Genomic DNA, 23,780 nt, shown 5'->3' with positions numbered 1-23,780 from the left:
AGCTGTGTCTCTCTGGTGCTTCCTGCTCCCTACCCTCTCCCTTCCCCTTTTCCCAACCATGATTCCCCTCTCCCTGCCCCCTTCCCACTCTCAGTCCACAATAGAGACCCAGATCAGAATCAGGTTTATCATCACTCACACGTCATGAAATTTGTTTTTTTTTGCGGCAACAGTACAGAGCGATACAGAAAATTATTACAGTTCTGTGCAAAGGTCATAGGCACCCCAGCTATACATATGTGCCTAAGACTTTTACACAGTACTGTACGTTACCACACTGGCTGTAAGAGAATTATGGAATATCCCGGGATTATGAAAGATGGTATGTGAATGCAGGTTTTCTTTCCTGAGTGATGGACAAACATTAAAACCTTCACTGATAGTTGTGACTTTGACAGCATCAAAGCAGTGTTTCCAATCATGGTTAAAATGTTCCTCTGACACTACCCACTAACTTTCACAGAGAGTGAGATTGCTGCCAAGGAATTACGAGATCAGCTTTCATACTTTGTACTCAAAGTCTTTGGCACTTTAAAGTAAGGTTTGGATAATGGATTGAAGTTAACCTGTAAAATAGAGCCTGTTAACATAAACTGTTGCTAAACCTGAGAGATTCAATGTTCCAGCTTCCCAATCCTTTCCAACACGGTTCTCTCGAAGGGCGTACGAGCAGAGGCAGTTAAGGTAGTTTGAACTGGAGCGTGCCAGGTAATGAATTCAGTGGCTTGGCTTTATTACAGACATAAGAGATTCTGCAGATGCTGGAAATCTAGAGCATGCTGGAGAAACTCAGCTGGTCAGGCAGCATCTAGGAAAGGAATAAGCAGGCCATGTTTCGGTTGCCAATGGACAGGTGAAGGGTCTCGGCCAAAATGGGGTCAAGGAGAATATTCCCAATGCCTTGGTCTCCACAGCCGTCCGTGTCAATGAATCCTACAGGTTCACTGCACTCTGGCTAAGGAAATTCCTCCTCATCTCCATTTTAAAGGGATGTCTTGCATTCTGAGGTTCTGCCCTCTGGTCCTAAACTTTCCCACTATAGGAAGCATCCTCGCCACATCCACTCTATCTCACCCTTTCAATATTCAATAAGATCCCCTCCCCCCTCATTCTTCTAAGGTCCAACAAGTTTGGACGCTACGGAGGCTAGAGCCATGACTGAGTTTACGACTTGCTGCAGCTTTTTCCAATCCTGTGCAGCGGCCCGTCCATACCAGCCAGGCATTGATGAAGCTGGTGACAACTGTGGTGCATTCAATCAGATGGGAAGATGAGTCCTGAATATTGTTCAGTCTACCAACTCAAGCAGTTGCTCAGTAAGTCTTCCTCTGCCTCCTTTGACCATATCTTGGACCTCATCACCGGCGTTGCGGTCTTTAGTCTCTGCTTATACACTGGGAGAAGATGTACAGCCAGGTAATCAGACTTCCCAAAGTGCGGGCGTGGGATGGCACTGTAAGTGTTCTTGATGGTGGTACAACAGTGGTCAAGTGTGCTGGCTCCCCTGGTTGCACAGGCATTATGTTGGTGGTAATTGTTCAGAAACTTCTTCACACTGGCCTGGTTGAAATCGCCCACATGATGGGAAAGGCACCAGAGTGCACAGTTTCTGGCCTGCTGGTTATGTTGCTCACCCCTCCAGGCTGAGATGGAATATACACTGCTACCAGGATGATGGCAGAAAACTCTCTCAGCAGACAAAATGGCCAAGATTTGACCGCTAGATTTTCCAAGTCGGCTGAGCAGGACTGAGAGAGAAGATCGGATGGGCAGGACTGAGAGAGAAGATCGGATGGGCAGGACTGAGACAGAAGATCAGATGGGCAGGACTGAGACAGAAGATCAGATGGACAGGACTGAGACAGAAGGTCAGAAGGGCAGGACTGAGAGAGAAGATCAGATGTGCAGGACTGAGAGAGAAGATCGGATGGGCAGGACTGAGGGAGAAGGTCGGATAGGCAGGACTGAGACAGAAGGTCGGATGGGCAGGACTGAGAGAGAAGGTCAGATGGGCGGGACTGAGAGAGAAGATCGGATGTGCAGGACTGAGGGAGAAGGTCGGATGAGCAGGACTGAGAGAGAAGGTCGGATGGGCGGGACTGAGCGAGAAGATCGGATGTGCAGGACTGAGGGAGAAGGTCGGATGGGCAGGACTGAGAGAGAAGATCAGATGGGCAGGACTGAGACAGAAGGTCGGATGGGCAGGACTGAGAGAGAAGGTCGGATGGGCAGGACTGGGAGAGAAGGTTGGATGAGTAGGACTGAGGGAGAAGGTCGGATAGGCAGGACTGAGAGAGACAGTCAGATGGGCAGGACTGAGACAGAAGGTCGGATGGGGAGGACTGAGAGAGAAAGTCGGATGGGCAGGGCTGAGAGAGAAGATCGGATGTGCAGGACTGAGGGAGAAGGTCGGATGAGCAGGACTGAGAGAGAAGATCAGATGGGAAGGACTGAGACAGAAGGTCGGATGGGCAGGACTGAGAGAGAAGGTCGGATGGGCAGGACTGAGAGAGAAGATCGGATGGGCAGGACTGAGAGAGAAGGTCGGATGGGCAGGACTGAGAGAGAAGATCGGATGGGCAGGACCGGGAGAGAAGGTCGGATGAGCAGGACTGAGAGAGAAGGTCGGATGAGCAAGACTGAGAGAGAAGGTCGGATGGACAGGACTGAGAGAGAAGGTTGACTGGGTAGGATTGAGGGAGAAGGTCGGATGGGCAGGACTGAGAGAGAAGATCGGATGAGCAGGACCGAGACAGGTTATTTTCTCTGATATTTGAACTTGTAAGCATGGGCTTCCTCCAAATGGCCAATCTATATGCATCTTCCCAGTGGCACAGTTGGTATACATTAGGTGGGAGGGTAAAATGCTCGCTGTGACATCATATCCAAACTGAGGTTTCTCACAGTATCTGAAATAGATTGTGGTCATTTAAGTCAAATTCTGGGGCCTAGGACGTTTAGGATATTCACCATATTTGTAGAAAGGATGACTGCAACTAGATAGGAAGGACTGGACCAGTGAGAAAATTCTTGTAGCCCTAAATGTAAACACTCGAGATTTTCTGAAAGCAGCCCTGGTATCTTAGCAGCATTACTGTTGTCATGGTAATAGAGGTTTAGTATAAAGAGATTTTGTGTGAGTGTGTGTGTGTCTCTCTCTCCCCCCTCCCTTTCCTTCTCTCCCCTCCCCCTCCATTTCTCTCTCTCTTCCTCCCCCTCACTCACAGATCTCTGGTGTAGAGAATTCCAAGAGCTACAACCTTCCAAGAGAAGAAATTCCTTCTCATCTCCATTGTAAATGTGTCAACCCTTGTTCTGAAATTATGTCACTTGGTCCTAGATAACCACACCAAACGAAACATCTTCTGCCTGAGGATCTTCTGCAATTCAATAAGAGTCCTGAGGAAGGGTCTCAGCCCGAAACGTTGACTGTTTATTCCTCTCCATAGATGCTGCCTGACCTGCTGAGTTCCTCCAGCAATTTGTGTGTGTTGCTCTGGATTTCCAGCATCTGGAATTCTCTTGCGTTTAAGATTTCAGGTTCTGAACTCCAATGGGTATATGCTCAACCTCTTCCTTCAGTCTTCATACGCTGCTCCCTCTTTGCCACCTCCAGTGGGAATATCATCACTGTCATCACTATGCGCCATGTTGCATGACGTAGGTGATCATGGCCCCATGACCATGATTGCTCTCGGCAAATTTTCTACAGACGTGGTTTGCGGCTAGGAGGGCCTAACCCACTCTGTATCTCTAAATAAACGAATAGACCCAGAGACCTGGCCTCCAGTGACAGCTCAGATCTTCCCGACAGCACCTTAAAAATTTAATCTAACTTTTAAAAAATTAAATTTAGTTTTCAAAATGTGAAAGCAATAATCCTCGATGCAGAAGCCAAAAGACAAGTGACTGTCAGCAAAACCATCTGCTTCATTAAACTCCCAAAGCAAAAAGCCGCAAGTACTTTAAATCCAAAACAACAGAAGCAGAAACTGCCGGAAACGTTCAGCAAGTCAAGCATCATCAGTAGGGAGAGAAACAGGGCTTCATACATGCAGTGGCCACTTTATTAGGTACACCAGCTCATTAATAAAAATATCTAACCAGCCGATCGTGTGGCAGGAAGTCATTGCATAAAAGCATGCAGACATGGTCAAGAGGTTCAGTTGTTGTTCAGACCAAACATCAGAATGGGGAAGAAATGTGGTCTAAGTGACTTTGACCGTGGAATGATTGTTGGTGCCAGGCGGGGCAGTTTGAGTGTCTCAGAAATTTCTGGTTTCCTGAGATTTTCACACACGACAATCTCTAGAGTTTACAGAGAATGGTGCAAAAATAAACATCCAGTGAATGTCAGTTCTGTGGGTGAAAATGCCTTGTTAATGAGAGAGGTCAGAGGAGAATGGCCAGACTGGTTCAAGCTGACAGGAAGGTGACAGTAACTCAAATAGCCACGTGTTACAACAGTGGTGTGTAGAAGAGCATCTCTGAATGCACAACATGTGGACGGGCCACAGCAGCACAAGACCATGAACGTACACTCAGTGGCCACTTTATTAAGCAAAGGAGTGTATTTCAGGTCAGTGACCCCTCAACAGAACCGGAGAAATGACGAAACAAGCTTATGTTAAGTTGCAGAGAGGACTGGAGCGGGCGAGAAAAATAACGTTTCTGAAGTCAAGTGCAAAGTAATACCAATACTGTCAAGGTAAACACAAGAGATTCTGCAGATGCTGGAAATCCAGTGCAACACACACAAAATGTTAGAGGAACTCTGCAGCTCAGGCTGCATCTATGGAGAGGAATAAACAGCCCACTTTTCGGGCTGAGATCCTTTGCTCCGACTGGAAAGGAAGCCAGAATGAACAGGGTAAGGAGTACTGTCAAGGTAACATCTACTTTAAAAAACACTGCAGCAGTTAAAGACAAAGGGAAACACACAGAAACGGAGGGAAAGCCATATTTGCTCGACACTTTAGGGATTTGGGCAAGTGCATCTTATAGAAGGTATGCAATGTAGCTGCTCTCTATTGATGGTCAAGAGAATGGTGATGGGTTGTCAGTCAAGTCAGCTTCTTCCTCTTGGGTGGTATTAAGCTTCTTGAGTTCTATTGAAGTTGCTCACATACGGGTAAGCGGAGAGCACTCATCATGTTTCTGACTCAAACCACCCTTCACCCATCAGGTTCCTGAACCAGAATGGATAATCTCACTCACCTCGACACTGAACTGATTCCAATAATATGGGGCTATTTGAGTTACTGTCACCTTCCTGTCAGCTTGAGCCAGTCTGGGCATTTTCCTCCGACCTCTCTCGTTAACACAGTTTTTTTTGCCCACAGAACCACCGCTACTGGATGTTGTTTTTTTTTATTTTTTTGCACCATTCCCTGTAAACTGTAGAGGAGGATTCCCAACCTTTTCTTATGCCATGGACCCATGCCATAAAGCAAGGGATATGTGGACCCCAGGTTGGGAAGTCCTGCTCTAGAGACTGCTATGTGTGAAAATCCCAGGAAATCAGCAGTTTCTGAGATACTCAAACCACCCTGTCTGGCACCAACGATTATTCCACGATCAAAGTCACTTAGAACACATTTCTTCCTCTCTCTGATGCTTGAAATCTGAGGTGCAGCTGGTGAAATGAACCTCTTGACCATATCCGTATGCTTTTATGCACTGAGTTGCTGCCACCCGATTGGCTGATTAGATATTTGCAATAGCAAGGAGGTGTACAGGTGCACCGAATAACGTGGCTGCTGAGTGTATGTGGCAGTAAATCCTGTTTTAATTCTCTAAATACAATGTTTAATATAATTATTACCTTGACAACTTTGGTCTACAGCAGGGGTTCCCAACCTGGAGGCTATGGATCCCTCGGTTAATGATAGGGATCCACGGCATAAAAATGTTTCACAGCTCCTCATCTACAGCCTATCACAAAAACCCCTTTGTCGGCTCCACCCTTTCCCTCTTTGCAAACTAAACCATGCTCATTTTCACACTTTCCCAGATCCGATGAAGGGTTTTGATCCAAAGTGTTAATAGAACATAGAACAGCACAGACCCTTCAGCCCCCAAAGTGTGCTACCCCTTTACTCTAAGATCAGCCTCACCCTTTCCTCTCACACAGCCCTCCATTTCTATGTGCCTGCCTAAGAGTTTCTTAAATGCCTCTCATGTATCTGCCTCTGCTACCACCCCGGGAGGGTATTCCATGTACCCACCACACTGTGAAAAAACCCTGCTTCTGACATCCCCCCTTGTATCTCCCTCCAATCACCTTAAAGTATGCCCCCTTGAACTGACCACTTCCGCCCGGGAAGAAGTCGCTGGTGATCCACTCTGCCTCTGATCATCTTGTGCAGTTCTATCAAGTCACCTCTCATCTCCGCAATTTCTCTCCCACTGATGCTGCTCAAACTGGTGAGCGCTGCCAGCATTTTCTATTTTTGTTGCTTCATTAAGCTTCTGTGAGAAACTTGGCTCATTCATCAAATTTATTTATTTATTTATTTAGAGACACCGCACGGAACGGGCCGCAATGAGCCGCACGGCTCGGAAACCCACTGCTTTAACCCCAGCCTGATCACAGGACAATTTATAATGACCAGCTAACCTACTAACTGGTTTGCCTTTGGACTGTGGGAGGAAACCAGAGCACCCGCGGGGAAGACGTACAACTTTCTTACAGGCAGAGTCCGAATTGAACTCTGGACCCCCCCCCCCTTCCCCCCCCCCACCCCGAGCTGTAATGGTGCTGCACTGGCACCCCCAAATCTTTCCGATTTCCACTCCAGTCACACAGCAATGACTAACATTTAACTGACCTCCGAAACGACCAGCTAGGAATTCTCAGGGAACCGGGAATGAGCTCTGAGTGTTACTGGGGTTGGTGGGACCTGTTTGAGGACAGGCTGTACTTGAATATCCTTTCACAAACAAGAGAAAATCTGCAGATTTTTTTTTATTATTAAGTGCAATCGTGAACAACAGCCAGTTCAGAAATGCTGATCAAGTCAACTAGTTCCCAAAGAGAACTCTGATAGGCCAATCAGATGGTTCACCGCTGCTCAGCGATAGAACACTTAAAAATCATATGTACAATTAAGAAGCATTAAAAAATAGTAGAAATACTGGGGTCATGACGATCATGAAGAAGTCTGTTGGAGAGAGACATTTATGCACATGCTGTCCTCCATAATTCAAAGAGATTGAAGGATAAGGTTGCAGGGTGACAAAACGTGACAGGAGCACTTGGAACTAAAAACTAATCCCTACTGGGAGAAACAGCACCTGTTCTTTCCGTACTGTTCTCCAGCAGTTTGAGGACTAAGTCCAGCTGGAACATAACTCACAAGTGCTCTTGAAAGTCAGGTATTAACCCTACCTACGAACAACCAAGCATTGCCATCCTGGTCCCCTTCATGATAGCTTATGAAGAAGCACGTGACTTCCCTCCCAGAGATGATAAGTGTTTGTGCGCTCGACTCTTGGAGGCTTGGACCCCATTGTCGCAGGTGTTTCCAACCACAGCATCTGGAAGGCTGTTCCAAATTCTGATAGCACAGTGAAGGAAGCTTCTACCCAGTGTGTAGGTTCTTGCATCAGGCACAGAAACAGCATGAGCAGGTATAGATAAACTTGATCGTGTGGTGCGCCGTCTCTCATAAGATGAAGGCAGCATGGCGCGAAGGTCTGCAGGGCTGTGGCTGGTTGGCATTTTGTATAGCACAGTAGCTCCAGCAACCTGTCGTCTGTGGTGTACGCTACTGTTGGCTAGCTTCTCACCAGCTGTGGCTTCATCGACACCTATAATCCTGAGAGCCTTTGGATTTGCAGTACCTATAATGCTGGAAATCCAAAGCAACACACACAAAATGCTGGAGGAACTCATCAAGTTGGGCAGCATCTATGGAAAAGAGTATACAGTCGACGTTTCAGGCCAAGACCCTTCATCAGGATTGGAAAGTTCTTACTCTGACTCCTCATCTTTTTTTCCAGTCCTGATGACGGGTCTCGGCCTGAAACGTTGACTGTAATCTTTCCCCTAGATGCTGCCCAACCTGCTGAGTTCCTCCAGCATTTTGTGTGTGTTGCTTGAATATCCTTGCTGGGAGGTTTTGTGTGCTGTTGGGCAGGCTTTAAACTAATTGTATCATATTTATTTATTTTATTTAGAGATACAGCGTGGTAACAGGCCCTCCTGGCACAATGAGCTCATGTGACCAATTAACCTACTAACGCATTCGTCTTCGGAATGTGGGAGGAAACCAGAGCACCCGGAGGAAACCCATGTGGTGGTTTGTCCGTCGTCGATGAAGACCTCGACACCACTGATAGTGCCGATACTAGCGCATGATTTGGATTTAGGTGAGGGAGAGTTGCGCAGCGTCAGCCTCACTCTCTCTTCCCGATTCCCATCTGGATCCAGTAGCAAGACAAGAGTCAAGACGGCTGGAGAGGGGACTTGGCGCAGTGGATGACCAGGACGTCTTCTGTGTCATGTAGTCACGGACAGAAGGCACAAAGTCCTTACCCACAGCAGCAGGAATTGAACCCGGGTCACTGGCGCTGTGATAATATTACACTAACCTCTATGCTACCATGCCGAACAGTTTGACAGGAGATTGGGACACAGAGTAAATATAGAATTGGGGGCGATGTTCAGTTAAATATAGAAGAAAAACTAGGTCAATAGGCAGTGCAGACATAGTACTGGTGTACTATTGTCATATGTAGCAAGATGCAGTGGAAAACTTCACTTTGCAAGCCATTCATTCACATCAGTAGTGCAGCAGTTCACACAATACATTACAGCTCAGTGCGTCGGAGTTCAGAGTTCAGAGTTCAATCCCTGCATCCTCTCTAAGGAGCCTGTACGTCTTCCCCGCGGAATGTGTGGGTTTCCTCCGGGTGCTCCGGTTTCCTCCCACAGTCCACAGGCGTACCTGTTAGTAGGTTAACTGGTCATTGTAAATTGTCCTGTGATTAGGTTTAGGTTAAATCGGAGTTGTAGAGGGTTCCTGGGCAGTGCGGCTCGAAGGGCTGGAAGAGCCTATTCCATGCTGCAGCTCTGAAATAAAATAAAATTTTATAACAGAATGCAGAGTAGAGTGCTACAGTTAATGAGAAAGAGCAGCGTAGGTTGATGATAAAGCGTAAGGGTCACGGTGAGGTAGTTTGTGAAGTCAAAGTTCATCTTTAAAGTATAAAAGGCCTGTTTAGGAGTCATATACCAGCGGGACAGAAGCTGGGTGGGCACGGCAAGGCACGTGGGAGAATCTAAAGGGAGTTAGCTGAAAGAGTAGGGTATGTTATTATTGCAATCACTAAGACGTGGTTGAAAGGATGCAAGACCAACAGTTCAATATTAGAAGTTTCAGGTGAGATTGGAGGAGGGGGTGAATATTATAGGGGTAGGAGTGGGGCCAGTGCATCAAGGAGCCCATCGTGCTGTAGTGAGGCAAGATGTCTTAGAAGGTTCAGAATCAGAATCAGGTTTAATATCACTGACCTATGTCGTGAAATTTGTTGTTTTGTGGCAGCAGTACATTGCAATACTTTAAAAAACCACCAATTACAACATGAAATGTACATAAAATTATATAAGTTGGGCAAAAAAAAAGCAAAAATTGTGAGGTACTGTTCATGGATGGAGTGGTGGAGATACGTCTCTCCCAAAGGAGGTGAAGGCATTCCTTCCATTCACTAGCCTGCAGGTCATTTGCTTAGCCTCCAGCATCCCCCCCCCCCGCCCCTGGTCAGGGTCACGTGAAGCCAGGGAGCAGCTGGTGGATGGTCGTATGAGCAGCCGGTGCAAATCACAAGTCCTGGTGATGTGACCACTAACACCAGGCAGACAATCTCTGAAGAGTATTGATCATGGCTGGGGTCATCCCTCTTGTAAAAACACTGCTCAGGGGAAGGCAATGGCAAACCGCTTCTGCAGAAAAATTTGCCAAGAATAATCATGGTCATGGGACCAAGGTCGCCCAAATCAGTGTTCAAGGGTTCATCGTCCATTAGAAAGATGACGGTGGAGGGGAAGAAACAGTTACTAAAATGAGTTCTTAAAATGAGTATGCACTTGTGTAGATTTTAAAATAAATTTCTAAAGGCCTGATTAGTTTGGGATTATTGTACAGCCCTCCCAACAAGTCTGTGAGCGACAGAGGAAAGCAATAATAAGAAAATCAGAGAGAAGTAATAGAAATTAGAAGGTAGCAGCAGGGGTGTTCAACTTCCCAATATCAACTTGGATCACCTTAGTGTGAAAAGAATAGATCGGACAGAATTTTAGAAGTGCATCCAGAAGACTTTTTGCGGTAGTACACAGATAATCCCACTATGAATGGGGCAGTGCTGGATCTAACTGTAGGGAAAGAAACCCTGCAAGCGGTTGAAGTGTTATTGGGCAAGCACTTTGGGGACAGTGACTATGACTTGGTAAGTTTCAAAATAGTTATGAAACAAGATCAAGGATCAACTGAAGGAGCAATTTTATTTGGCATACACATTTACATGTACAGTGGACCATCAGTTAACGGGGCAGCCACTCATTTAGGACAACTTTAAAGAACAAAAACTCATCAACAAAATAGTGAGGATTCCTTTCGTTTATTTGGGACGGTATGCCGCTTAAATGCGTCAGTAGTCTGTTGCTGAACCGTTTCTAACTAGTGTTAGTTGTGTGAACTCGTGTGGCCATTAGACCATGCTTGGAACAAACAGTTCTTAAATAGTGTCGGTTGCACGTGTTCCTGTGTTCAAAAAGAAGTGATTAGTGTCAGTGCTAGTTGGCGAGAAATAAGCTGTAAGAATTCAGAATTGTTTTGCTCACTGCGGTTTCAAGCATTCAGGCTTAGAGATGCCAGAAGTGGCCAGGAGTGAAAATGAAATGACTTCACTACTTCAACAAGTTAGGAACTATGAAGAATTTGAAGTTATCAACAATTGTCTTGAATGTGACAATGGAAATGAAGGTTTGGAGGATGAAGTCATTGAAAGCACTGTATTTAGGCAGTTCATTATCTGCACTAATTTTGTTAATTTACAATCAATCAAGAGAATACAGCAGTGTGTTGGCTGTCCGTTGTATCTGACAATGACAAAGAAGCGTGAGTGGGAGAGTTTCTAAAGTGGAAAAGCTGTTGCACTGTGTTAGTTCTACTCTCTCGACCTTGGAAGTTCAGGCCCAATGGTACGAACAAGTGTCACAACCTGGGGTCTTCCTTTGGTTGCAGTGGATGACCATAATCTCTTCTGTGCCTTGGCATGTCCTTCACTCCCCACAAAGCATTGCAGAACCACCTTCTTGGCCATTCGACCTCATTGTTGATCTCATCTCCTGAGTCCACCACAGCTGACTTCACACTCGAGGACAGGCATGTCCCTGTTTGATTGGGGTTTGAGACCTGCCAGCTACCCTCACCTAGTTTAGCCCACCTGAACCGGGGGCGCGGCTGCTGTCACATACAAACAGCTACTTGGAGCCACAGGTGAGAGCTGAGTGTCCGGTGGGGACCAAAGGTGAGTGAGCTGCCCCAGAATGGACACAACAAGCCCCTTCACCAGAGACGCTACCACTCCCTGGACACCTCATACATGGCAGTGTACACTAGATAAATTACTCGATTAATAACTGTTAGGAACTAATGCAGTTTTATAATACTGTGATAGCATTGGTAGTATTCAATATTTATTCTGTATTTCATTTAAATATATAATTTGTTACTTAGATTACTGGTAATCTGTCTATTTTATACCTTTTTAGCTATTTCCATAAAACTTCAGCTAATTGGGCCAGCCACTTAATTGGGTCAAATTGGTCTCAATGTGTCCCAATTAACCAGAATCCTCTGCATTAGGAATTTACTGTGGCGTTTTGATGCGACATGCAATAGAATGCAACACCATTCAACAATTACAAAGAATTTTAAATAACACATGGAGGTGGATAAAGATTGTCCAGTAAATTAAATAACTAAATTGGTGGGGGGGCGGGGTGTGGAGGCCAATTTCAGTATCATCGGAAGGGACCTGGCAAACATAAACGTAAAGCAGGTAAACTACATTTGGGAAGTGAGAGGCTTTTAAACGTGAACTTGTGGGAGTTCAGGACCAACATGTTCCGATAAGGATGAAGGGCAACAACGGCAAAACACTGCATGTCACGGGAGGAACTGATGAAGGGAAAAAAAGGAAGAATATGGTAGATAAATGCGAAAGGACCTTAAGGAATATAGAAAATGTACAGAGTGCTGAAGGAAGAAATTAAGAGGGCAAGGGAAGGCACAAAATGTCATTGGAAGATAATATTATGGAAAATGTTCAGGCAGTTTGCATATACATTAAGTGAAAGAGGATAATCAGGGAAAGAATGGGCCACATTTATTCTATTAAGAGCAGTAGTATGTTTGTGTGTATGTATATATATATCTAAGGGGGAGGCCACAATAGGAACCGAAGAAGCATCCTACGTGTGGATACTCCACACGTAGGTTGGAGTGAGGTTATAGAGTCTTAGAGCACTACAGCACAGAAGAGGCCCTTTGGCCCATCTGGTTCATGCCAACCTGTTTTTTTTTTGCCTAAGTCCTATTAACCCCTCACTCAGACCATGACTCTCCAGACACCCCCCCATCCATGTACTTACCTGAACTTTGCCTCACGGTTGCAATTGAACCCTAAACCACCACTTCTGCTGGCAGCTCGTTCCACTGTCTTAGAGTCTAAGACCTAAATTAATACTTTTAACTCTGCATTCACGAAAGAGCAAGATATTATAGGCGGAAATTTCAGTTAGGACAGTGAAATTTAGGATGTTAAGATTAAAGAAGAGGTATAAGATCCCTGAATGGATAAATTCCAAAGCCTGGTGATATATCCTACATGATTATGGACCCTGGTGAATATATTTAAATCCTTGCAAGGCACAAGCAAGGAACTTATACCCCATCGATGTTAGACTATTGAATGGCCCTCTAGTTAAGTATGATAAGACAGTCACGGGGAGACTGCACTAACTCCTTATAGACAGTGACAGGAATTGAACCCCAACCTTACAGTTGGTGCTGTAGAGTGTAACTCTAACAGCTATACTACCATCTAGATAAGCCCTTGAATCGCAGAGGCACAGCAAACAACAGACCAAGTACTGGTAAAGGGAGTTGATGTAGATAGATATTTGATCATTGTTATGGACGTGGAGCAGTGAATGATGTGTTTCTGTGCAGAGTGACTCAGTGACTCCATACTTGTAAACTGACATGGGAAGAAGATTGATCATTCTGGCAGGAGCATAGTTTCTGCTTTATTAAAAACAATTCCCTTTTTTATTGCAGCATTTTTAAAAATTTATTTTGATTTAGAGGTACAGCGCAGAACTGGCCCTCCCGGCCCACAAGCCACTCTGCCCAGATGTTTAACGCTAGCCTAACCGCAGGTCAACTTACAACGACCAATTAACCTGCCAAAACACATATACCTTTGGAATGTGGAGGAAACCTATGTGGTTCATGGGGAGCACATACAAACCTTACAGATGGCGCTGGAATTGAACTCTGAGCCCCAAGCTGTAATAGTGTCATGCTAACTACTACTCCACCATGGCATCCCTAATAGAGATGAGGAACCCAGTACCTTTGGGACTGGAAGGTGCAAATTCAACTCCTAAAATTTTACAGAGTAATTACAATCAAATTGACAAGTGTTTCATTAATCTTTCGCAGACTGACGATGTAAACCAAAGTATAGTGAGATTCAAATGTAGACAGACAGCTCCATTGTCCCCATTCTATCACTGCCGTCAGGTAATTTTGCAGAAGACTGGGTACAATTTGGAACTGTAACCTTGGCTGGTAAGTGATCTGGAGCCTTAGCCTAATTTCTGGAAAACCATTAGCAGACAGGGCTTCAGGTCAGGGAGATCTGTTGGAGCCAGGGGCTGGGATTGGACAGACCTTAAGGATTTGATGCTCTTTAGACATAGACAGAAGACAAAGGAGCAGAATTAAGCCACTCAGCCCATTGAATACCGAGTGCACCATTCAATACTGGCTGATTTCAAAGTTCAAATTTCAACATAAATTTATTATCCAAGTACATATATGTCACCATATACCACCTCGAGATTAACTTTCTTGCGGGCATACTCAATAAATCCAATAATAATAGAATCAATGAAAGACCACACCCAACAGGGCAGACAACTAGTGTTCAAAAGATTGTGTAAATACAAAAATAAATAATAATAATAATAAATAAGCAATAAATATCAAGAACATAAGATGTAGAGTCTTTGAAAGTGAGTCCACACATGTGTGAACTGTTCAGTGATGGGGCAAATAAAGTTGAGTGAAGTTATCTCCTCTGGTTCAACAGCCTGATATTTGAGGGGTAATAATTGTTCCTGAACCTGGTGTTGTGAGTCCTGAAGCTCCTGTACCTCCTTCTTGACAGCAGCAGTGAGAAGAGAGCATGTCCTGGGTGGTGGGGGTCCTCGATGATGGATGCTGCTTTCCTGTGACAACATTTTGTATAAAGGTGTTCAGTGAGATAAACAGTCCTTGAAAGTGAGTTCATCATAGGTTGTGGGAACATTTCAATGATGTGGCAAGTGAAGTTGAGTGTAGTTATCCCCTTTTGTTCAAGAACCTGATGGTTGAGGGGTAATAACTGTTCCTGAACCTGGTGGTGTGAGTCCTGAGGCTCCTGTACCTTCTACCTGATGGCAGCAGTGAGAAGAGAGCATGTCCTGGGTGGTGGGTGTCCTTGATGATGGGTGCTGCTTTCCTACGACAGCGTTTCATGGAGATGTGCTCAATGGTTGGGAGGGCTTTACTGGTACTGTACTGGGCCGTCTGTATCCACTACTTTTTGTAGGATTTTCTATTCATGGGCATTAGTATTTGCACAACAGGCCGTGATGCAGTCAATATACTCCTCACCACACATCTATAGAAGTTCGTCAAAGATTTAGATGTCACGCCCAATCTTCGCAGACTTCTGAGGAAGTACAGGTGCTGCCGTACTAGTACTCTGTACAGCATGAATAACTTCACTCACTTCCACACTGGACTCACTTTCAAGGACTCCACAACTCACGTCCACAGTATTATTTATTATTGTTATTATTTGTGTATTTGCGCAGTTTTTCCTCTTTTACATATTGGTTGCTTGTCAGTCTTTGTGTGTAGTTTTTGACTGATTCTATTGTATTTCTTGTTCTACTGTGAATGCTTGCAAGGAAATGCTCAAGGCAGTCCATGGTGACACTTGATGATAAATTTACTTTGAATTTTGGGCGCCACCACTTCCAGAGCTGCCCTTCGCACTCACCAACTACTCGATTAAGAGCAAAAACCCCAGGCTTACGTTGCAAGCTGCTGAGTATGCCGATGACACATCACAATTGTGAATCGATGAGCCTTCCACCCACACAACAACCTGGAGGTACCTTGGCAATATGTATGCTAATGAGCCAGGCAGGCGAATGCGTCACTGAAGCTCCCAGACCCGGCTTCTGGGCAGTCTCCTTGGCAAGCAGGCACAGCCATCAAAACATCACAGAACAGACCATCAGCAGAAAGATATTTAAAGGAATTGGGAAAAGTAGCAAAGACAAAAAGAAATCACATTAAAATCTGCAAAGAGAGAAAGCAATTAACTTCTCAGTCGGGTGCAGTCAGCTTAAAAGCACTTATGTTGTGCATAATGGACAATGAACCCATGCACTCTACATCACTATGTTTTTTTTCCTCTTTTTGTGCAACATATTTAATTTAGTTTTACATATTCAGTATATTTCTTAGAGTAATTCAGTTTTTTTTATTTTTATGTATTGCAATGTACTACTGCCACAAAACAACAGATTTCATGACGTTTGCCAGTATGCCAGCCTAGCTGTGCAGGGGTTCCCATGCTGGGATCGATGGACCCCTGCATTAATGCTAGGGATCCATGGCATAAAAAACGCTTGGGAAACCCTGGCCTAGCATCACTTTATGGACATACAATCCACCTATGTATATAAGCTATCTTATGTATTTCTATTTATTGTGTTTTTATTATTATTGTGTTCTTTACCTTTCGTGTTTTTTTCTTGTGCTGCATCGGATCTGGAGTAACAATTATTTCATTCTCCTTTACACTTGTGTATAGGAAATTGATTAAACAATCTTCAATCTTGTGATATTAAACCTAACTCTGATTCTGATTCACAGTTTTAAAGAAGCACATTGGTTTCCATGTAATGCTTTTTTAATAATGACCTTTGGTTATTAGGATTGGTGTTAGTGGTTAAGGCTTTAAGGGTGGTGTAGGGTTAAGGAGGGCATTAGGAATCATGAGGGTCCTATCTGCTTGCTCAGTAGAAACGGTTTAACATCTCTGAAACTGCATCTTCCATGAAGCATTTGAGATTGTAGTGGAAGACTCGCTCGGCATACCTGGGCTGTTTGAAGATAGTCCCAATGCCAACACAGGATATGTTGCAGGAACTTTGTCATTGTGATCCACAACAGAGTCACAGTACAGTTACGGTGGGAGACAAGCGCAGCTATGAGGAAGCCCTTTGGTATAGACTTCCCGTCTCATCGATTCCACCCCATCCACCTTCACCCAGTACAAACTTCTACAGAACTGAATCCTAAGTTATCAACTTGTAAGAACAGTGTGAATACAAAGTCCTGTATTCACTCTGAAGACCGTCTCTATCATATTTGCATGGAACTACAGATAGTCTAAGTGGAATCGCTTCAGAATAGATATCATCATTATCTGCCGTGTCATATGATGTGGGCGATCATGGTCTTTCACCACGATTGTTCTTGGCAAATTTTTCTACAGAAGTGGCTTGCCATTGCCTTCTTCTGGGCAGTGTCTTTACAAGATGACAGACCCAAGCCCTTATCAATACTCTGCAGAAATTGTTTGCCTGGTGTCAGTGGTATGCACCAGCTGCTCGTACGACCACCGCCACCTGCTCTCATGGCTTCATGTGACCCTGATTGGGGGGCTAAGCAGGTGCTACACCTCGCCCAAGGGTGACCTGCAGGCTTGTGGAGGGAAGGAGCACCTTACACCTCCTTTGGTAGAGACATACCTCAACCTCGTCACTCATCAGAATAGATCTGGCAGCTCAAAACTGAGCACTTATTCTCTGTGGACTATCAGTTGCAGCAGAAATACAAACTCCGGTGATCTGTAACCCCATAGTTCCTCAGCCCACCACTGCTATAAAGTCAAAGTCAAGTGAAAGTCCAAGTAAAGTTATTTATCCAGGTAGGTATATGTCACCAAAACCTACCTTGAGTCATTTTCTCAGAATCTGAATCTGAATCAGGTTTATTATCACAGGCATGTGTCATGAAATTTGTTAACTTAGCAGCAGCAATTCAAAGCAATACATGATATTATAGAAAGAAAAAATTAAAATAAAAATTAACTACGTGAATAAATCACAGTAATAAAAATAAAAATAACATATACATAAAAAAGTGAGGCAGTGTTCGCGGGTTCAATGTCCATTTAGGAATCGGACGGCAGAGGGGAAGAAGCTGTTCCTGAATTGCTGAGTGTGCGCCTTCAGGCTTCTGTACCTCCTTCCTGACGGTAACAATGAGAAGAAGGCATGCCCTGGGTGATGGGAGTCCGTAATAATGGACATCGCCTTTCTGAGGCACTGCTCCTTGAAAATGCTGTGTGTCCTATGGAGACTAGTACCCACGATGGAGCTGGCTCATTTCGGTCCTGTGCAGTAACCACGTCCCCCTCCCCAACCAGACGGTGATGCAGCCTGTCAGGATATTTTCCATGGAACATCTACAGAAACTTCCGAGTGTTTTAGGTGACAAACCAAATCTCTTCAAACTCCTAATGAGATATAGCTGCTGTCTTACCTTCTTTATAGCTGCATCGATACACTGGGACCAAGTTAGATCCTCAGAGATCTTGACACCCTGGAACTTAAAACTGCTCACTCCCTCCACTTCTGATCCCTCTATGAGGATTGGTTTGCGTTCCCTCATCTTACCCTTCCTGAAGTCCACAATCAGCTCTTCTGTCGTACTGACATTGAGTGCAGGATTGCTGCTGCGACACCACTCATCCAGCTGGTATATCTTGCTCCTGTATACCCTCTCCATCTGAGATTCTACCAACAATTCTTGCAGGCATTTACAGGAAAATATCAACTCGAATAGAACTTACGAAAATCTATGCATAAATAAAGACTGACAAACAACTAATATGCGAGAAAAGACAACTGGCCAAAAAAAAAAACAGAGAACCTGAGCTGCAGAGTCCTTGAAAGTGAGTCTGTAGGTTGTGGAATCAGTCCAGAGTTGTGGTGAGATGAGGTAAAGCCAGGGGATCGTCCCTGCATCAATGAAGCATACAAATGGCTTTTTTCCAGAGTAACAGCAATAATTCTTAAAAGTGATGAGATACTAGTCTTTTGAAGCTAGATGCTCCAAACTGTGTGCAACAGAAAGATCTAACTAACCTCAAAGCAGTGGATCATATCAAGGTACGGCAGTCCTACCACACCTAATCATAATTCATTGCGGTTCATGTGGAGGTTTCAAGTGTTCCTACACTCATCCAGCACATGAAGCCGAAGTCTTCCCAACCACGTTCAACAGATGAGCTGACCTTGATCCCCACTGAAAACCCCACCATCACTCAAACCAGATAGCAGGAATAAATGAGAGCCCAAGATACCCCAAACACCGCGAAACCGGACGACAATACTGTAGAGCTGTGCTCTAGAATGAAATCTACCTCCCGGTAGCTCCAGAACAACCCCAGCATCTGCCCAACGTTGTGGAATTATGTCCCACTTACAAAGAGCACCAGAAATCCAATCTGGGCATCGGCCACCCACGTCTGCCCACTCTCATCAGCAAAGTGACGGATGCCATTACTGACAGTGCCACGTACTCAGCAACAGCTCCTTCACTGAAGCCCCGTCTGGCTTTTACTGAAACCACTTCACTCTCAACCTTCATCCAAACATGGATCAATGAACTGAGCAACACACATCAAAGTTGCTGGTGAACGCAGCAGGCCAGGCAGCATTTCTAGGAAGAGGTACAGTCGACGTTTCAGGCCGAGACCCTTCATCAGGACTCAATGAACTGAATTCTAGAGGTGAGTTGAGGGTGTCCGAGCAGCATTTGACTGGATGTGGGATCCGGGGCCAAGATTAAACTGACATCAACATGATAAAAGGGGAAAAGAAACTATTATTCACACAAATTAAATTCTTTAGAGATCACTCATCACAGGCCGGGGATATCGTTGCAAAAGTTCCTTAGGGCAGTGTCCTAGGCTCAGCTATCTTCATCTGCTTCTTCAATTACCTTCTTTTGATCATTAGATTAGAGACAGAGTTGTTCACTCTTGGTTGAATTTTATTCAATTTCGCTTCATAAACACGAGAGATTCTGCAATACGCACAAAGCGCTGGAGGAACTCAGCAGGTCAGGCAGCGACTATGGAGGGGAATAAACTGTTCTGGTGCTGAGGCCCTCCATCAGGACTGGAAAGGAAGAGGGAAGAAGCCAGAATAAGAAGGTTGCGGGGGAGGGGAAGGAGAACAAGCTGGCAGGTGACAGGTGAGTCCAGGTAAGGGAGAGGTAGGTGTGTATGGGGGGGTGGGGGAGGAAGTGATAGGTGGAAAAGGTAAAGGGCTGAAGAAGAAGGAATCTGATAGGAGAGGACGGTGGACCATGGGAGAATCAGAATCAGGTTTATTATCATCGGTATGTGTCATGAAATTTGTTAACTTGTTAAGGGGAAGAAGGAGGGGAAGAAAAAGGGAAGTGATGGGCACGTGAGGAGAAGGGAAGGGGTAAGAGGAAACAGAGAGCAGGGAGGAGGGGGAGAAATTACCAGAAGCTGGAGAAATCGATGTTCATGCCATCAAGTTGAAAGCTGCCCAGATGGAATAGGAGATGTTGCTCCTCCAGCTTGAGAAATATTTAATTCCATTTGATCAAAGATCCCATGCATGTAAAAGAACTAAAAAACATTAAAGTATGGTACATACTGTATAGCAAATGACATTACTGCCACCAACATACCAAGCAATGGCCATCTCTAGGTAAATACTGAACACCAGCCGTTAACATACAATGCCTCTCTCATCGCCATATGCCCCACCTTCAATATCACCGTATCAAGAGTCACCGCTGATCAGAAACTCAGCTGAATAAATACTGTAGCTACAGGAATTGGTCAGGGGCTGGGTATCCAGTGCCAGGTGACTCAGCTCCTGATGCTCTAGGGTCTTTTCACCATCTACAGAGGTGCGATGCTGCTTGACTTACTGTGTACTTCCAGAATCTTACACTTCTCTTGAGGATTTATTCAGATGATTTTAATTTTTGCAAACAGACCCTAACTGACAGATTTTTATATCCAAGTAAATTTATCTTCCACCACCTCCAACGGGATCCCACCACCAAAAAAATCTTTCCCTCCCCCCCCCCACTTTCTGCTTTCCGCACGGATCACTCCCTACGTGACTGCCTTGTCCATTCATCCCTCCCCACTGATCTCCCTCCTGGCATTTATCCTTACAAGCAGAACAAGTGCTACACCTGCCCCTACACCTCCTCCCTCACTACCACCAAGGGCCCTAAACAGTCCTTCCAAGTGAGGCGACACTTTACCTGTGAGTCTGTTGGGGTCATGTACTGCGTCCGGTGCTCCCGGTGTGGCCTCCTGTATAGATTGGGAGACCGCTTCACCGCCTACCTATGGTCCATTCGCCAGAAAAAGCGGGATCTCCCAGTGGCCACCCATTTTAATTCCACTTCCCATTGCCATTCCGATATGTCTATCCATTGCCTTCTCCACTGTTGTGATGATGCCCCCCCCTTCACCATTTCCCATCCCCTTTTCCTTCTCTCACCTCATCTCCTTGCCCACCCATTGACTCTCTCTGGTGCTCCTTCACCCTTTTTCTTTCTTCCATGGCCTTCTGTTTCTTTCACCAATCAAATTCCCAGCTCTTTATTTCATCCTTCCCCCTTCAGGTTTCACCTACCACCATGTGTTTCTCTCTCCCCTTCCCCCAACTTTTAAATCTACTCCTCAGCCTTTTTTCTCCAGTCCTGCCGAAGGGTCTCGGCCCGGAACGTTAACTGTACTCTTTTCCATAGATGCTGCCTGGCCTGCTGAGTTCCTCCAGCATTTTGTGTTGCGTTGCCCGGATTTCTGCAGATTTTCTCGTTTGTAAGTTTAACTTTAACCCTTGTGGTGCTGCTGTCCTTGCCTTAAGAACGTCAACTTAGTGAAGGTCATGAATCTGTCAAAATCTCCCACAGTTCATTGAAAATCAAGAAGGAGCACCTGCCTTAGTTGTAGGCTGGGATTTGGAAAGGAAGTTGGAAGCCGTGCTAAATCTGAGGATCTTTCTGAAAGATTCCAGGTTCTTTCCAGTTGGGGCTCACCCTTGCTGTTATACCCTCACTCTGCAGAAGACACAGTCAGCAGGGTTCTTCATCTGATAGACGAGGCACGAGGCAAAGATGTAGGCAAAGTTGAACAGAGAAAATGGATCAGATCACAAGAAGGGCCATCTTGCCCACACCAGTGCTATGAAATGGATGCTCAGTGAAACCTGCATTAGCTTAGCCCATAGCTTTGATTAAAACGCAGAACAGTACAGCACAGCAACAGGCCCTCAGCCCACAACACTGTGCCGAAATAATTAAATCAGTAATTAAGTGCCCAACTAAACTAATTGCTTCTGCCTACACCGTGCCCATATCCTGCACAATCATATCCCTGTCTAAGAGCCTCTTGATTGCCTCCATCATACTTGTCTCGATCACCACCCTAGCAGCACTTTCAAGGCACCCACTACTATGTGTAAAAAACTCTCTCCCTCCCCCACACACACATCTCCTTTGAATTTAACTCCTTTCACCTTAAATGCATGCCCTGTGGTATTAGGCATTTCAACCCTGGGAAAAAGATATTGCCTGTCTACTCTCTTTGCACCTCTCACAATCTTACTAGATCTCTATTAGATCTCCCCTGAGCTTCGTCCGCTGCAGAGAAAATTACCAAAGATGATCTAATCTCTCCTTTTAGCACATGCTCTCTAATCCAGACAGCATCCTGGTAAACCTCTTCTGCACCCATGCCAACACTACCCCATTCTTCAATCTCTTACTCACTCTTCCTTCAGTTAGTCCTGATGAAGGGTCTCGGCCCGAAACGTTGACTGTACCTCTTCCTAGAGATGCTGCCTGGCCTGCTGCGTTCACCAGCAACTTTGATGTGTGTTGCTTGAATTTCCAGCATCTGCAGAATTCCTTGTGTTTGCCCATTCTTCATCTTTTGCAACATACAAAGAAGGACTGATAGCAGCTATATTTCATCAGGAGTTTGAGAAAATTTGGCATGTCACCAAAGACACTCGCAAATTTCTATAGATGTACCATGGCAAGCATTCTAACTGACTGCATCATGGTCTGATATGGGGGAGGGGGTGCTATACTGCACAGGTTCGAAATATCTGCGGAGAGTTGTAAACTTAGTCAGCTCCAGTTTGGGCACTAGCCTCCGTAGTATCCAGGACATCTTCAAGGAGGAATGCCTCAAAAAGGCGGCATCCATCATTAAGGACCCCCATCACCAAGGACATGCCGTGTTCTCTGTTACCATCAGGGAGGAGGAACAGGAGCTGAAGACACACACTCAGTGATTCAGGAACAGCTTCTTCCCCTCTGCCATCCGATTTCTGAGTGGACAATGAACCCATGAACACTACCTCACCACTTTTTTATTCCTATTTTTTGCGCTACTTACTTAATTTAACTATTTAATATATATATACTTAGTGTAATTCACAGTTTTTTTCTCTATTATTATGTATTGCATTGTACTGCTGATGCAAAGTTAACAAATTTCACGACATATACCGGCGATATTCAACCTGATTTGGATTCTGATTTAGCTACCTCAATAGGCTTGAATGAAGAGACCAAATTTAAAAAGGTTCCCTTTAACTCATTTCCCCACACTTGATCAATCCCATCTGGACTGCTGCAGCATTTCCACGTCTCTTCTGTATTGTGCAGCCTGGTAGGGGGGGGGAGGGGGGAGGGTGGTGCGGTGACAGTGACACTAGCAGAAATATTCCATTCTATGCCTCTATGACTCCCAGCATTTTCTACCCTTTTCTATAATCACCTCACGACATTCTCTATACGATGAGTTCACTCTCAATGCCAGATCTTTTCTCTGACTCACCGCGCTAATTCAATTCCATTCCCTGCGTGCTTATTTCACCCTGTGTGTACTTTTTTTTTGGGTCTTTGTGTAAGAGAATTTCTATAAAACAGATGCATAGATTGGACCAAACTGCATCTGCCACTGTCAGTGATTCTCTATCTCCTCTCTGAGTCATCCCCAGTGGCATTTTGGAATTAAAAATATATATTTTTATCTTTAAATAAATGAATTGTTAGTCAGAGAAAGCAGATGAGATTGAAATGTTCTGTGCAATGATTTTTCAAGGCCAAAAAAAAATCAGAATTTGTGAAGTTAACCAGAAAGGATTCTTGAGCTTCAGAAATCAAGAGAGACTACTCCACTTGAATTAATCTCTTCCTGTACCTCTGAGAGGGTGAGGGAATTCCCAAAGGGAGATTGGGGTTAATGTCCCACATTGCCATGAAAAGTGTTGGTAGTAGCAACTGCAAACCAGTGAGAAGCCAACTTGAGAGGTCAACTGAGAGTCACATTTAGCTCTATAT

The 23,780-nt window shown here is 44.9% G+C and overlaps 1 protein-coding gene across 2 annotated transcripts in view; it reads right to left on the bottom strand.

Moving 5' to 3' along the window:
- ppm1e (protein phosphatase, Mg2+/Mn2+ dependent, 1E) overlaps positions 1-23,780 on the bottom strand; it is a 171,173-nt gene that overhangs the window by 60,969 nt on the left and 86,424 nt on the right. The window contains exon 1 of one of the 2 annotated variants that reach the window (XM_063031596.1): positions 15,379-15,394. The exons of the other annotated variant lie outside the window; for it this stretch is intronic. The gene's annotated coding sequence lies outside the window, so the exon portion shown is untranslated. Of the gene's footprint in view, positions 1-15,378; positions 15,395-23,780 lie in introns of those variants that run through there. 2 annotated transcript variants of the gene reach the window in all.

Source organism: Mobula hypostoma, chromosome 23 (assembly GCF_963921235.1).
Source record: "Mobula hypostoma chromosome 23, sMobHyp1.1, whole genome shotgun sequence".
NCBI classification, from domain to species: Eukaryota; Metazoa; Chordata; class Chondrichthyes; order Myliobatiformes; family Myliobatidae; genus Mobula; species Mobula hypostoma.
The sequence above is the reverse complement of the archived record's forward strand: the minus strand, read 5'-3'. Positions and strand labels throughout refer to the sequence as shown.